At 49.1% G+C, this 16,928-nt stretch overlaps 1 long non-coding RNA gene across 1 annotated transcript; it reads right to left on the reverse strand.

The window, feature by feature from the left end:
• Positions 1-11,565: 11,565 nt before the first annotated feature.
• Positions 11,566-12,395, reverse strand: LOC121144089. Its single transcript, XR_005881415.1, has 2 exons — positions 12,333-12,395; positions 11,566-12,075 (listed from the first exon to the last, which is right to left on the reverse strand). It is a non-coding gene; the product is annotated as an uncharacterized LOC121144089 (long non-coding RNA).
• Between the last annotated feature and the right edge of the window lie 4,533 nt (positions 12,396-16,928).

The following is a 16,928-nucleotide window of genomic DNA, read 5'->3' on the forward strand; positions in this document are numbered from 1 at the left end:
GAAGATGCTAGGGCGTTCCTGGGAGGCCTCTGCAGTCACTTCGACGAACCCAGACCACTGCCACTGCCGCGAGCTTCGCGAAGCTGTCCTGTACCTTCCAATCAGGAAGCAAAAGCTCGTTCCCACCATGCACCTGACCTGATGTTACTCGGGAAGTCCCTGAAACCAAGGAGGACACTTGTAGGACTTTGGCTGTGAACTTCCAAAGGGTGAAAATTCCCACGTGTATCATGCACATCTTAAGTGCACTGAACTGGAGAGATGACTCAGGGCTTAAAAACATGCACTGCTCTTGCAGATTCCTGAGTTTGATTCCCCACAATATGCATATACTTACAAACATACGCATGGTTATGAATAATGATAAAAACATATGCGTAGCTAAGGACAACACAGTCAGGCAGTGGTGGTGCACGCCTTTAATCCCAGCACTCAGGCAGCAGAGGCAGGCAGATTTCTGTGAGTTCGAGGCCACACTACAAAGTGAGTTCCAGGACAGCCAAGGCTATACAGAGAGACCCTGTCTTGAAAAACAAAACAAAAACAAAAAAATGAAATAAAAAAGAATAATATAAATAGGTGACTGGAGAGACGGTTCAGTGAGTTCCAAAGGATCCAGACTTGATTCCCAGCACAAACATGTTAGCCCACAACTATCTGTAACTCCACACATGTGGGGCATATATACGCAGACAAAACACCCACATACATAAAAATAAATAAATAAGCAAATAAATAGAATAGCAAAAATAAATTTAAAACAATAACAGTCCTTGGTCAGCTATGGTGACACACGTCTTTAATCTGAGCACTTGGGAGGCAGAGGCAGGTGGATTTCTGTGTCTCAAAAATAAAATAAGGGCTGGAGAAATGGCTCAGCAGTTAAGAGCACTGGCTGTTCTTCCAGAGGATCTGGATTCAATTCCCAGCAACCACATGGTGGCTCACAACTGTCTGTAACTACAGTTCCAGGGAACCTGACACCTCCACACCTATGTACACAAAATTAATTAAAAAAATAAAATGAAAAAGAACTACCCTAAGAAATACAGGCAAAGCAAACAGGTTCCCAATTTTCTTCAGAGCACAGGGTGTTGAGTCCAGGGCCCTGCACATGAAAGTGCTCAGCCTCTGAGTTGAACCTCCAGCCATCTTTTTTTTTTTTTTTTTTTTTTTTTTGGTTTTATGAGACAGGGTTTCTCTGTATTATTTTGGAGGCTGTCGGTCCAGCCCAGCCTCGAACTCACAGAGATCCGCCTGTCTCTGCCTCCCGAGTGCTGGGATTAAAGGCGTGCGCCACCACCGCCCAGCCATCTTTTTACTTTATTTTGTTTTTGCTTGTTTAAGAGATGAGAGGTCTTAATCTATAGCTTGGGTAGATTCGAACTTGTGATTTTCTTGCTTTGGCTTCTAAGTTACTGGTATTACTGACCTGAATCACCAGGCCCAGCTCCGTGTGTGTGTGTGCACAGACATGCATGAGGATGCCAGAGGGTAACATTGGGGGGTCCTCCTCAAACATTCTCCACCTTAATTTTTGCCACAGGGTCTCTCACTGAACCTGGCTAGCCCCATTGGCCATTCAGTCCCAAGGGTTCTGTGTCTGCCTCCCTAGTCTTGGGATTACGAGTATGTATAACATCACACTGGGTTCTCATATCTGTGTGGCAAGTGCTTTACTGGCTGAATCATCCACCCAGCTCCTGGCTTTTATGTGTAGCAAGGTCTGGCTTCAAACTCTGAACCCTGCTCTTAGGCTTGTAAGTGCTGGAGTTGCGGAGGCATGCCACTACATCCATCCAGATCTTTCTACCAAGAGTGGACACTGAAAACCTATGTCTTCTGTGATGGAGGGTAGCAAGCTAGGTAACAGGAAAACATATGGGTGGAGAGACGTGAATAGATTTAAAAAAAATACTAGGACTCAGGTTAACTGTGATAGCAGGCATGTCTAGCACACACAAGACTCTGGATCTCATCCCGGGCACTATAAAAGAACAATATATGACTAGAAGACAGTCTATAGGCTGTGGATGGGTAAGTCAGAGGGAAGTTATTATTGCCAGGCACTGGCCATGTCTTATGAAGGCCCCTCCCTTCAGTCACAGGGAACTGTTCTAGACAGGCCTCCTGGGTTCACATGCTGGCTCTCTGCCTTAGGAAAGTTAGTCCCCTCTCTGCCCTTTGATGCCCTCACCTGTGAACTGGGACTCCTAAGAATATCCCAGAACATTGCTGTTATGCAGTGGCTCTCACCTTCCTAATGCTGCAGCCCTTTAATGCAGTTCCTCAGGTTGCGGTGACCCCACCCTCCCACCGTAAAATTATTTTTTGTTTTGCTGCTTCTTCACAACTGTAATTTTGCTCTTGTTATGAATTGCAATGAAAATATTTTTTGGAGATAGAGGTGTGGCAGGGGGTGGCAGCTCACAGGCTGAGAACCTCTACTGGAAAGGTTACCATGTGCAGGATGCTGGATGTGTGGATTTGGAGATAGGTTCTGAGGTTAGAGGCTTGGACTTAGTATTCAGGGCTGGGTGCGTAGGCCTGCTTCTTGGTGTTACCGTGGCTCCTATGTCCTTACTGCTCTTATGCATAAAAACAGTGATGGGGTGAAGCAGGGCTCGCCATACCCATTGACACACAGAGTTGCTTTGTCTGTCTTATTTTTAATTCCAAATCCCAAGCTGTACCCAAGGCCAGTTAGACAGCAATCTCTCCAGTAAGATGCAGGCACCAGTATATTTGATGCCCCCAAGTGGTTTCAGGTACAGAGAAAAGCGGAGACTACGGAGGTAGTGAGAAACATGGCTTTGCAAAGGTGTGCTGTCTGGGCTCCTGTCTGCACCGGCGGGGGTGGCTTCCACAGCCTGCCTATGGATGCACTGCTAAGTGAAAACACTCTACTCTTTGTTTCTTGCTTGTTTTTCGTGACAGGCTTTCTTGGGAGACTTTCTTGGGACTCAGTCTGCAGACTAGGCTGACCTGGAACTCACAGAGACCCACCTGTCTCTGCTAGGACTAAAGGCCACCACCGCCCAGCTGACACTCTTTCGGCAGGTCAGAATCTGGGGTGCTCCTGGCAGCTGTGGGTGCTGACAAGTGGGCCCCACTGGTTCATCAGGAGTTCATGCTCAGCCTGGCGTTGGTGGCGCACGCCTTTAATCCCAGCACTCGGGAGGCAGAGGCAGTCGGATCTCTGTAAATTCGAGACCAGCCTGGACTACCAAGGGAGTTCCAGGACAGCCTCCAAAGCCACAGAGAAACTCTGTCTCGAAAAACCAAAAAAACAAAACAACAACAACAAAAAAAGAGTTCATGCTCAGGCAGGCAGGATGGCTCAGTGGATAAGGACAACTGCTGTCAAGTCTGATGACCTGGGTTCCATCCCCAGGTCTCACCCCATGGAAGGAGAGGACGAGCTTCTGTAAGTTGTCCTCTGACCAGCACAGGAGCTGGACAGGGAAGGTTCCAGCAGAGCTCTTAGTCCCTGACTCTCTTAGGTACATTGGCTTCTCAATGGCTGTGGCATGAGAGTATGAGGTAAGATCCCACCCGGGACAAACAAGCTGTATGTAAAGGGCAAAGGCAGTGACCCTGGCCAGGTTGGGGTGTGTGATTATTTGCATGGCTGGACTGGCATTTCCTTGGTGTTGGCTACAGGGACGAGTCGGTCCAGTAAATAGATCCTGTAAGAATGATCGGGGTCAAGCTTTCTTCTGGGACCATGTGTTCGTACTCATAAAGAACCTCTGAGCCCCCATTCCCGAGTCCCCAGCCTCTAACAGGACACTAGATCCTCTGCCTGCAAGGTGGTACCTGCAGTTGGGAACTGGGAGTCAGCTGGGTTTTTGAGGTCAAGTACTTGGGGCTGGGGTTCTCCGTCTGAGCTTCTGAGGTTGGTCATTGAAACCTGGGTACTTGTGGCTAGGTGCTTGGACTTGTCATCTGGGTGAGCAAACCTGTTTCCTCCCCTGACTTCTCTGTGGCCGTCATAGTGCATGGCCTCACATGAATGACACTGTTTGTCTTGCCTGTCTATCTTTGGAGATGACAGAGGCTGAAAGGCAAGAGAAAGCTTTGCCCAGCCTCTCCACAAACATTCCTGGGAACCTTTTCTCTCCTGACCAGGAGGCCCTAGTTTCCTAGTCTTCCACCCCTCCCCCCAGCCATCTGCTTGAAGGAAGTGGCTCCTTGGTTCTTCACAGGAAGCCACAGGCCTCTTCTGCTTCAGCAACCTCCAGCTGCTGCTGGCCCAGGCCCCTTTCCTGGCCGGCCTAGTGACGCCCAGTTCCGAGCATCTCCCTCTACCGCCAGCCAAGAAGCCTGTGTGGCATGTTTTTCTTTTAAATCCTTAAGGCTCTGTCTGGGGCATAGACTGCGGACCTGAAAGACAGACGTAATGGCAGAGGGTCCTGAATTGTGGCACTGAGAGCAGGAGGGAGGTCCTTCAGAAATCCCGAGTATGATCATTCCAGCGTCCAGGGTTCCTGTTGCAGAGCAGAAGCTGCGTGCATTCATTCCAGTCTCGAAGACGGTGGTGGAGACTGCCCCAGGGAAGGCTTTTAGTAATTGCGGAGCAGCTCAAGGATAATGAGGGTTGAGGAAGAGTCTAGCTCGGGACTATACTGCCACCTGGTGGTCATAGTCACACACAGCAACACGAAATTGTGGGAGCCTTTAGAGGAGCAGGATATTGAAGGGTACTAAGGGTCTGGAAGGCCCTTAAAGAACAAGGAGACTCCTAGATAAAGAAATTTTATGAATGGTCAGGGGTCAGGACTCCTCTAAGTCAGCTGAATATGCCTGTACTCCAGCGTTAGAGGAGGCTGAGGAAGAATTGTTGAGCCAAGGAGTTCAAGGCTAGCCCAGCAAGAAAGAAAGAAAGAAAAAAAAGCAAAGAGCTGGAGATGGCTAGGCAGTTGCGCTCTTCCAGAAGATGGAGGTTCCGTTTAGTGACTCACAATGACCTGCAACTCTAGCTCCTCCCTCTTCCGGCCCCCATGGACACATGCACACATTTTTAAAAGATCTTTAAGATAACAGAGATACCACTTCTGAAGTCAGCACCTGGGAAGGACATCCTTGGTGTAGGCGAGACTCCTCTGACCCCATTTGCCAGACTAGGAAACAGAGGACCAGAGATGATGAGCTTGGCATTGTCTTACAGCAAGACAGTCAGAAATGGGGGTCGGATTTTATGTGTTTATTTATGCTTGGGATTGAGCCCGGTGCCAGGAGGGTCTAATTTGGGGCTCGTCTGAGGACGTGGCTCCAGAGTAAAGAGAACCCTCTGCTCATTCCTAGTCGCCCCTGTTTGTGACCAAACATGGCATTGCCCTGCACCACCGCCACTTCAGTCACCAAAGTTGGCACTACAAGGTGGCTTTTCCCAAAAATAAACTCCACTCCGAGGCACGAGGATCTGAGGAGGCTAGGGGTTACAGAGTGTGTGCTTGGGGCTCAGCAGACACTTTAGAAGAGGAAGCCCACGGGGCTGGAGAGATGACTCCAGTCACAAGAGCTTTCTGCTCTTCCAGAGTGATCGTTAGGTCCCTAGCACCCACACCAGGGGCTAACAATTGCCTGTAACTTTACTTCCAGGGGATCCAACACCTTCTTCTGGACCACACACACACACACACACACACACACACACACACACACACTTAAAAATAAAAATTTTAAAGAGTTAAAAATCTTATTTAAAAAAACAACAACAACAAAACCCCAACCACTCTAGCGGAAGAAACCCACTGGTTTTAAAGAAAAGGGAATTGGGACTTCAAGAATGCAAGTAAGTTGTCAGGGCCCAACCCTGCAGCTGGGCCAGGACTCAGCTGTGTCTTGCCTGAAGGTCACTTCCAGAGAGACGTCTAGGAGTGCACACATGTCACAGGGCCCTCGAGCTGTGTGGCGCTGTGTGGCGTGCTGTCTGGTGCTGTGTGAATGCAGTAGCTGAAGTCTGTGAGGACTGACAAGGATTTGGGGTTGGAAGAGAAATGGGGGTGAGAGGGAGGTGAGCGAGAAGGGAAAGGAAGCCTCATGTGTTCCTTGTGAGCTGCGAGTAGGCAGGAAGTGGGTCTCGTGTGCCGTGGGGTCCTTAGCACCTGGCACAGTGCCTGGCATAGATTGATTACTCAGTAAACGCCTGTGGGATGAAGGTGAAGAATTAAGTTGCATTCTGGGAGAACACTGTGAGGAGAAGAACGGGCCGGCCATTTTCAGTGTAATGCAGCCTGAGGATTGCTGGGGCCCGGGATCTAGAGCACTAGGGACATATACCAGCAAACCCTAATACTCAAGGCCGAGGGAGGAGCACAGTCATGAGTTTGTAACCAGCCTGGGATACAAAGCAAGAGGAATTAATTATGAGGCTGGAGAGATGCCTCAGAGGTTAAGAGCACTTGCTGTGCATTCAGAAGACCTGAGTTCAGTTCCCAGAATCCACATGGCAGCTTCCAGCTGTCTGTAACTCCAGTTCCAGGGAATCACACACCCTCTTCTGGCTTCCTCAGCCACTAGGTACACACATGGTGCACAGACATACATGCAGTTAAAAACACCCACACACATAAAATAAATAAATATTTTTTAAAATGTACTAATTGCCGGCGTTGGTGGCATATGCCTTTAATCCCAGCACTTGGGAGGCAGAGGCAGGAGGATCTCTGTGAGTTCGAGACCAGCCTAGTCTACAGAGCGAGTTCCAGGACAGGCTCCAAAACAATACAAAGAAACCCTGTCTCGAAAATCCCCCCCCCAAAGTACTAATTATAGCTAGGCCGTGGTGGTGCACACCTTTAATCCCAGCACTCTGAAGGCAGAGGCAGCTGGATTTCTTGAGTTTGAGGCCAGCCTGGTCTACAGAGCAAGTGCCAGGACAGCCAGGGCTACACAGAGAAACACTGTCTCAAAAAGCCAATAAATATACAAGCAGCTCTGAGAGAGAGAGAGAGAGAGAGAGAGAGAGAGAGAGAGAGAGAGAGAGAGAGAGAGAGAGAGAGAGAGAGATCTTTCTCCCCCAAAATTAGACCTGTGGGAGCAGAGTTGCCCATCTTTCTTTGATGATGTCCAAAGGACAGGGGGTGCTCCAGGAGGGAGGGAACCAAATTTGATGCCCATCGTTGGGAGAAAGGAAGAACTCTGAGCGCCTAAGAGCAAAGCCGGGCTCCACAGTTAGGTTTCCTGATTCCCAGCTTGTTCCTTGGCTGTTTCATTTATTTCCTCCGCTCCCTTACTGTGGTGGCAGCTGACATTTACCGCATGCTTGCCGAGTGCCAGGTAGGTGCCTTTCCATGTTCTGCCTCTGCCTCTTATGCTTCTGCCAGGCATGCTTCTCTGGGGACAATCCGGTGGTGGCAAACTCTGCGGAGCTGGCCCTGGCACGACGGGAGGAGCGAGCAGGAGGCGTAGAAGACGGGAATCATGAGAGGCAGCGGGTAGAGGAGGCCTGAGGGCACCTGGCTTCAAGTCCCTCCTCACCGTGCTGTGCTAGGCCTCCTGACGTCTTTAAATTGCAGCTCTTGGGGAAGCAGCCTCTGCTGTTCACGGATGGCCCTCTTCTAGAGGGCCAGGTCTTTCCAGCAGACTTGGCAAGCATTGAACCCACTCAACGGTGTGCCCGATTAGATGAAAACCATAGCATGGTTCCTCCTCCTTAGGGCTGGAAACCACGCCCCCCCACGCCCCCGCCCTCTTGGTTATTTTGTTGTACCTTTTGAGGCAGTCTTGATATGAAGTTCATGCTGGCCTTGAACTCTGGATCCTCCTGTCTCGGCCTTGCCACGACTGGGATTACAGGCATGCACTACCATGCCTGGATTTGCGGCTGCCATTTGATTTATCGGGTCTTTTTGACCTTCTCCTGCCTTGACGTGGGTACTGGAATGTTCCTGGACACTCCTCCCCAACTGAGACAAACATTAAATCCACCCAGCACAGCTTGGGTAATGTTTCTCTTCCAATTACCACTCAAGAGGTCTGCGGGCTCCATGTACAAACCTCTTCCTCCTCCACTGGAGCGCTGTGAGGACAGGGAGGCCTTGCCAAGCCTTCACAAAGTAACTTCTCATGAGCTTGGGCACACGCGCGGACACACAGGCACACGCGCACAAACGCACTCACGCGCGTATGCACCCAGATACACGCAGCAGTTTGTATTCTCCGTCCAATGGAGTCACCAAAATGTTCTCCAGAGATTGGCGACCTGGTTTATCCACCTCTGCCTAAGCAGAGAGTAAATATCCTGTCAGTCAGTACAAAGTCCCTGGGCCCCACACCTCACAGCCAGGACCCTGGACAAGAGCACTGTGGCCTAACAGGGAGCATTGAGGAGGAACCCCAGGGAGGTCATATCTCAGAACAGAAAGGAAGACTTTTCTGCAGGCAGGTGAACTTTGGAAGGAGACTCCAGGCAGAGAACAGCTCGTGCTCTGGGCCAGAAACAAAATCAGCTGGTTTTGTTCCAGAACTGTGGCTGACTTGAGGAGAAAATGAGGGTGGGGTGTGTGGCTGACGCAGGCCCCGAGCAGGTCTTCCTAGGCTTCTCGTTGCACGGGTGACTCACAGGACAGCCTTCTCATCTAGGGCACGGGGAGAATGACAGAGAAAGTTCTGGGCTGCAGCTGGAAGAGGGAGGGGCAAGGACAGAGGAGAAGGTTCTTGGGGGCCTCTGGCTATTCCTCTGTCTTGTCACCACCCCCTTTGTTTGTGAGGTACTTGGAGACAGTGTAGCCCCAGACCTGAGACAGGGCCTCCAGGGGCCTAGAACAGGGCCAGGGAATCCAAAAGTCTGAAAACTATGATCAGATCTAAGCCTCTGAAACGCAGAGGGAGAGGTCAAAGCTCAGAGAGGGGCGGCCTGGTGTTGGTGGCGCACGCCTTTAATCCCAGCACTCGGGAGGCAGAGGCAGGCGGATCTCTGTGAGTTCGAGGCCATCCTGGTCTACAAAGCAAGTTCCAGGAGAGCCTCCAAAACAATACAGAGAAACCCTGTCTCGAAAAACCAAAATAAAAAAAAAAAAAGCTCAGAGAGGGGCTTCTGTGAGGTGACCTCATTTTCCCCATGTTTCCACTCCCAAACCAAGACGGCGTGAGAGATGATCCAAGCAAAAGCAGTGGCTTCTTGGTTTTGTGTCTGCAGCAAAAAGGCCATGCAGCACCAGGACCACCTCCACCTCCACCACCTCCACCATCATCATCGCCTCCTCCTCCTCCTCCATCCCCCCACCCCCGTCATCATTATCATATACAGATGCACTTGCATTCTAGGCAAGTGTTCTGCCTCTGAGCTACACCCCTAGCCCTAATGCATGTTATTATTTTGGTTTTTTGAGACAGGGTTTCTCTATGTAGCTTTGGCTATCTTGGAACTCACTCTGTAGACCAGGCTGGTCTCAAATTCACAGAGATTCTCCTGACTCTGCCTCCTGAGTGCTGGAGTTAAAGGCGTGTGCCATGCCTGGCCTTCCTAATACATGTTATTAGTAATGAATGCCAGTGACAGCTGCCTTGTGAAGAGCCCTATGTGTGGTGCTGGAAGGTTCAAAAACACAGCATCATCTCATTTCGTCACAGCCCTGTGACCTGACGAGGTCACCATCTCACAGCACCAGAGTATTTGCAGCTTTGTCCAATACAATCCTCAGCCAAACCTTTCAGGGTTTTGGTTTGTTTGTTTTGATTTGTTTGTTTTTTAAGACAGTGTCTCACCCTGTAGCCCTGAACACTGTGTAGACAAGGCTGGCCTCGAACTCACAGAAAACCACTTGCACTCACAGAAAACCACTTGCTTTAGCTTCCAAGTGCTGGCTAGCATTGCAGTCCTGGGCTGCCACGCCCAGAGAAGCTGAGAATAGTCATCCTTCTTGACTTGGTGTGACTTGGCCAATGCCTCCACGAGAAACTAGCCTAAGTGGCTAAAAGCAGAGCGTCTGAACGAAACTGACTTGGTTTGAATGCTGCCACTGGTTCTGAGTTGTTTCAAGAACTTCAGTAAAACCAAACTATAACTCTGACCCCTGTGAGTCCGAGCCCCGAGCCCCGAGCCCCGAGCCCCGAGCCCCGAGCCCCGAGCCCCGAGCCCCGAGCCCCGAGCCCCGAGGCAGGGCGGCGCACAGGGAAGGAACGTGATTACAGCCCCAAGTACCTGAAGCCTGCATCCTCTCACCCATCTCTTCCGAGAACCCCAGCGCCCCAGAGCCCTAAAGCGCTGTGTTCTGAGCTCCTTGTGCCTCTTTTTCTGCCTGGAAGGGCACTAACAAAGCTGAAAGCACGGGTGTTGGAGGAAAACAGGGTTCACCTACTTTGTGTCTAGTGCTCCCAAACGCTTCTAGAACTAGGGGGTTGCGATCCTCTGATTTTGGAGCATCACACAAGGAACTTTCCCCAGGCACTAGGCTTAATGAGGCTGCCCCCACTTGGTGGTCATGAGACTTCTCTGGCAAATGATAATTCAGTAACGGAACTGACATTGTAAAAAACGTTGGAACTGACCGAGCAGGAATTTGTTCCTGGGACCCTGGTTAACTCTGTGCTGCCTCTTGTTTATAATATCGTGCCCCCTCCCAATTGGAGAAACAAGTCGGAATCTCTCTGATAGGGATCCCGAAGCGCTACTTCCACAAGGATGTCATCATGTGTCCCTGGCTGGCCTGGAACTCTCCTTTTTTTGACCTCCCATCCCTCTGGATCTTTACCTGCCTCTGGTTATCCACTTGAAGAGGCAGATTGGACAAGAACGATACCTCCTTTCGCCGCACAGTGGCGCCTCTCACGGACCTTGCCCTAGGACCGCAAAATGAGATGGGAAGACGTGGGGCCTTCAGACGGTTTTTGGTCTATTATTTCTCCTTCCGATTTGGTGGTTGGGTGGTGAAAAGAAAAAAAAAAAGGAAGAAGAAGACGAAGAAGAAAGCAGGATGTTACGGCAAACTGAGACTAGAACCTTACCTTCTTTAAGGTTCTGCTCCCCCTGGTGGTCATGCGTACAGGTAGCTGGCACGCAGTTACACGTGTCTGTTAGCAGGGTCGGGTGGATAATACAGGTCACTCCACACTTAGGAGGCAGGAGGGGGCTGGAGAGATGGTGCAGCCATTAAAGGCTCGGCTCACAACCAAAAATGTAAGAGGCAGGAAGACTGCTGAGAGTTCCAGGATAGTTTAAGGCTACGGAGTGACTTCCAGGCCAGCCTGGATACAGAGTGAGGCCTTAGATGATGATGATGGTGGTGGTGGTGGTGATGATGATGATGATGATGATGATGATGATGATGATGATGATGATGATGATGATGACGACGATAGCAGCAGCAGGAATAGTAGTAGTAGTAAATAATGGGGTCTGGAGAGATTGCTCAGCGATTACGAGCACTGCCTGCCCTTATAGAGGATCGAGGTTCAATTCCTAGTACCAATATGGTGGCTCACAGCTGTCTGTAACTCCAGCTCCAGGGGATCCAACACCCTTTTCTGACCTCTTAGGACACCAGGCACACACATAGCATACACATATGTGTGCAGGTAAAACATTCATGCACATAAAAATGAAATAAACCTAATAAATAAATGAATAAAATGTAATAAAATAAATAAAAACCCATGGTGCCATTATTACCAGTCATGCATTACAGATAAGAAGAGTAGGGCTTGGAGATTATAAGTAATAGTCCCCCCAAAAAAATAAGTAATAGTCCCAAGGTTTCACAGCCAACAAGATGAAGAGTCAGGGTTTAAACCCACAATTCACTGCTGCTCATGGCCACACTTGCGACAATTTCAGATCACTTCATCTGTCCTCAGAGGAGAATTCAACGTCACAGACCTTAGGAAAGGTGGTTTAATCTCCATTAAAAGTCATTTATTTATTAATTCATTATTTGTTTGTTTGTTTGTTTGTTTTTGTTTTGGGGTATAAAGGGAAGCATATGCCATGGCTCATATATGGAGGTTAGAGGCCAATTTGCAGGAGTAGCTTCTCTTTCCACTGTGTGTGTTCTGAGTAAGGACTGAGCTCAGGTTGTCAGGGGTGGCAGCAATCACTCTGTCAGAGGCATCTGGATGGCTCTTTTCCACCTTACAGAGGAAGGAGCCAAGGTGAAGTGAAGTGATAGGGTTCAGGGCATAGAGAGCTGAAATGACGTCTCTGAGCTAGGTTTTGTGGCTCTCCCAGCTTCCCATTCCATCTGCTAAAAGCCCTACCTTCATATTAGTCACAGCCCAGGGCATGAAAGGAACCCAAGGAGACTGCCTCCCTAATACGTATTCAGGCTCACCGACAGGCAGCTTGGGGGGGCAGCTTTGCACCCACACTTCCTGCCTCCTGGTTTTACCTTGGCGGAGAGAAGAAAAGCCGTGTTGCTGCCCAGAGCCTGCTGATAGATGGGTGCTGCAGGAGGAAGCTACTTTCTGGCTGGCTTAAGGCCGGCTTTTTATAATCATGTTGGATCCCCTCCACCCTGCCCCAGGCAGCCAATCCCCATCAGAGTTTCCATTTCCTGCACTCTGCAGAGTTTTCTGGTCTCCGCTCTCCCAGCATCTGTGCCCTGCCTGCTGGCAGAAGATTGTAATTCAAGCCAGGGACCTTGGGAACAGCCAAGAGTATTCAAAGCATGTCACGCCACTGTGGGAGCCACCGCCCTATCTGGCTTAGTGGATCTGACCAACAGCTTCCCTTAGGGCCTGGAGATCTTTCAAAAGCCGACCCAGTTAACACTAAAAGCATTTATTGAGCATTTGCTGCATGACAGGGCCTGCACTGAGCGCTCTGTGTATATGAGGCCGTTCCTGTTCTGCAATGGGCTCATGAAGTGCCATAGGCTGTTTATAAACCTTGAAAAGCTTTGGGGGATGAAGTCACTCCCTTCCATTCTTCTCTCAGGCTGGCTACCTCTGAGTGATAGGTGTATGGTAAAAATGGTAAGTCCGTGTGCATATGGCCATTGTCACATTTATTATATGTATCTTATATAATATATATACATATATATTCCCCCTGAAATGGGACCCTGGCTTTAATGAATGGATGAAACATTATTTATTTGTTTACCTATTATATGCCAGGCTGGCCTTGAACTCCTCTTGTAGCTGAGGATGACCTTGAACTTCTGCTCCTCCTGCCTCTGCTTTCTGAGTGTTGAGATTATAGGTGTGCACAGTATGCCTGGTTTCTTCCATCATGGGGGTTCTGGGGATTGAACTCGGGTATCTGGCTTGGTGGTATGATATCCATCTGGCTATCTCTCTGGTTCAGATAGAGCACTCTTGGAAGCCTTCGGATGGTGCTGCCTACAGAAACCCTGTGAAAAATTTTTGATGAACATAGCAATTCCTGAAAGTCAGAATTATTACTGACCCCAAAGTAGAAAAGGTCTGGTGTAGCCACCATGCCACCAGGTGGCTGGCTGTTGTCTCTGAGCCATTCAGCCACACTGCCACCTGTTGCTGGAAGGTTGGTATTTTATAGGCGGTTGCTAGGTCAGCCTCCATAAGATGGAGGCTAAGTTGTCTCGCCCATTCCTAGCCCATCATCGTATCCACTGATATTCTTGACAAATTCTATTGCAAAGCTGGAGGAGTGAAATATAGGGGCCAGCAGGCATCCATAGGTGGGGACTGTCTGTGCAACTTCTCTGCACATGACCTCTGGCCAATATTCTTGTGCGACAGACGGCCACATGCTGTGTGCCCGCTCTGAGTTCATGTACATGCACCTCCCCTCACCGCCAGTCTTCCAGTCCTGTTCTGTCCATACCCGTGTTTGATAAGCCGAGACAAAGCTGCTGTCTAGGGATTAGTGTATGCTTGCTCCCATCATCTTTCTCCATGAAAAGAGGATAGAGAAGTGCGCTTCCTATTGTTGCACCCCCCAGTAGGTCTCTCACAGTCTCCCAAGCCCATCTGACCCTCTCACAGTCTGTAGTAGAGTGACCCATGCCCATCTGACCTACCCACCAACTGCACGAAGCTCTCCCCCTCCTTAATCTTGAAGCCATCAGGACAGGTCAAAGGTGAGTTGTCAAATCCACACAGATGCTAGGGAACCTGAGCCTGCTGGCATTTAATTTCACACACACACACACACACACACACACACACACACACACACACACACACACATTTAATCTCACACACGCCTTCTGGGTCTGATTGGCCCAGCTGTGAATGCACCTCGTCCATCAAACATTAGAACGCTGCAGTGTCTATATGCTGATATAGCTTGGATTCGTTCCTATCTGACATGTAACTGCAGATGCTTAGTCACGCCTGGGGCCCAGTGCACATCTGCCCCTTTTGTCCAAATGGACCGCAGGAAGCATGACTGAGCTTCACAGCCCTAGGTATGTGCTGCCGTGCTGATTCCTTCAAGGATGAGGACTGAACATAAGGCCTAGCACTTGCCTTTTTTTTTCTCACCAGACAGGGTTTCTCTGTACATGCAGCCTTGGCTGTCCTAAAACTCTCTCTGTAGACCAGGCTGGCCTCGAACTGACAGAGAGCCACTTGTCTCTGCCTCCTGAGAGCTGGAATTAAAGGCGTGTGCCACCACCACTTAGCCTGAGAATTTACGTCTTAATCCACAAGCACAAGGCAGAGATATTCTAAAGATTCGTTTATTATTTTATGTGTATGAATCCTCTATCGACTTTGTGCCAGAAGAGGACATCATATTCCACTACAGATACGTGAGCTACTGTGTGTGTGTGTGTGTGTGTGTGTGTGTGCACGCGCGCGTGTGCTGGGAATTAAACTCAGGACCTCTGGAAGAGCATTCAGTGTTCTTAGCCCTGGAGATATTCTATGTAACTGGGAATTGTGCAGGTTTTCGAAACCCCAGAGCCAGTGACACACCTACTCCAACAAGGCCACACCTCCTAACGTTTCATAAATAGTTCACCAACTGAGGTTCAACCATTCAAATATGGGGGGCAGCATTCTCATTCACACCACAGCTTCTGTGTTTTTCAGTTCTGAATGTTCTTTTTCCGATCTCAGCGACCCCGGCACTCAGCACGGTCATCCAATCAGGAACATGGAGATATTTATTATCCATAAATGTGGCAGTGCTGCACGTGGTGGCTCAGGTTTGTAATCCTAGCACTTGAGAGACATAAAAAAGAGTAATTAAAATCTGAGGATGGCCTGGGTGACATAGGGAGCACCTATCTGAAAAAGGGGGAGGCATGGGAAGTAGCTACATTGGTAGAGTATTTCTATGAAGTACATGCACTTGTACGAAGCTCTGAATTTGGTCCTCAGCAGAAGTAAAGCAGGTGTGGTACATATGTCCATGATCCCAGCACCCAGGAGGTGTAGACGAGGATTTGAAGTTGAAGTTATCGTCCGATTCATAGGGAATTTGAGGCCAACCTAAGCTAGAAATCCTGTTTTTTTTTTTCCAGGAAATCCTATTTTTTATTTTTTTATTTTTTTTCTTTTTCTTTTGAAATCCTATTTTTTTTAAAAACTAGAGCTGAATATAGTAAAACAAACCTTTAATTCTAGCATGTGTGGCAGAGGCAGGAGGATTTCTCTTAGTTCAAGGCCAGCCTGATCTACAGAGTGAATTACAGGACAGCCAGGGTTACACAGAGAAACCCTGTCTTGAAGAACCAAAAACAAACAAACAAACAAACAAAAAATTCAAGCAAGCAACCAAAACACAACAGAGATCCTTGGGACTTATAAGGTTCATTGGCCCCACAAAGTCTGTTGTCTGGATGAGGCTCAGTTTGGTGTTTGGGGGAGCTGAAGTGTCCCAGGTGTCCTGCTCCTTGAAAAAACGGTGTCACCACTAGGACGGATGCAAGACTGGAGCACATGGCCAGCTCCCACCTCCTTGCATTGCAGTGGCCGGGCTCAATTGGATTTCCTCCGTGGCGCCTGTCTTCCAAACAGCTAGCCTGGAGCTGGAGCAGTAATGTTTCCATCGCCTTTTCTTGGGCAAGTCACAAGACCAGTCTAGACACACGGACAGGAGAAACAGACTTCAATTATTATATATCTGTGTACGTGTGTGTGCGTGTGCGCGCGTGCGTGCATGTGTGTGAGTGTGTGTACGCGTGTGCACGCGCACGCGTGTGTGTGTGCACATATGGGTGTGCTTATCTAGGCCCACATGGAAGTCAAAGGCTGATGTTGAGAAATCTCCTGTGCTTTAGAGGTAGGGGACTGAACCTAGGCCTTCATACATGCTAGCCAAGTACTGTACCAGTGAGCCACATCCCTCCCCTAGAAGGCATCTCTTGGTGTGAGGTGTGGCAGTGCACCAGAGAGAAGGACTTGACCATCTTTGGAAAGAATCTGTGAGAGGCCAGCTCAAGGCTGTTGTGGAATATTCCTTTACACCGTGTGAAGATGTGTCACTGTGACTGGTTTAATAAGGAGCTGAATGACCAGTAGCTAGACAGGAAGAGTTTGGGTGGGACTTCTGGGGACAGAAAGGAAGGAAGGTGGAGTCGCCAGCCAGACAAGGAGAAAGCATGAGCAGTGTGGAGAGATGCGGTAGTCACTTGACCGAATGTAGATTAAAATAAATGGATTAGTTTAAGTTATAAGAGCTAGTGGGACAAGCCTAAGCTAAGGCTAAGATCTCATAATTCATAATAAGTCTTCGTGTCATTATTTGGGAGCTGGTGGTACAGAGAAAGACTTGCTACATATGGCACCCAATGTGGGAGCTCGAGTATCCAAACACAGGGCCTGAGGAAGCTAAGAAAAGTTCTGGACAAGGAGCTGAAGGTAGCTTCCTAGTCCTGCAGTCTCTCAGGCAGGCTAGTGCTTGGAGGCAGCATACAGGCTGCTGCCTGAAGGCTGGAGCCAGCTACCAGTTCCATGCGCTAAGCTGAGTCATTCGGTGGCTGACATGGCAGTTTAAAATTTGTCTCACAAGGTCTGAGAACGCTGTAGATACTTAGTAAAGTCAGGTC

This window comes from Mesocricetus auratus, unplaced genomic scaffold (genome assembly GCF_017639785.1).
Source record: "Mesocricetus auratus isolate SY011 unplaced genomic scaffold, BCM_Maur_2.0 Super-Scaffold_100014, whole genome shotgun sequence".
Taxonomy (NCBI): domain Eukaryota; kingdom Metazoa; phylum Chordata; class Mammalia; order Rodentia; family Cricetidae; genus Mesocricetus; species Mesocricetus auratus.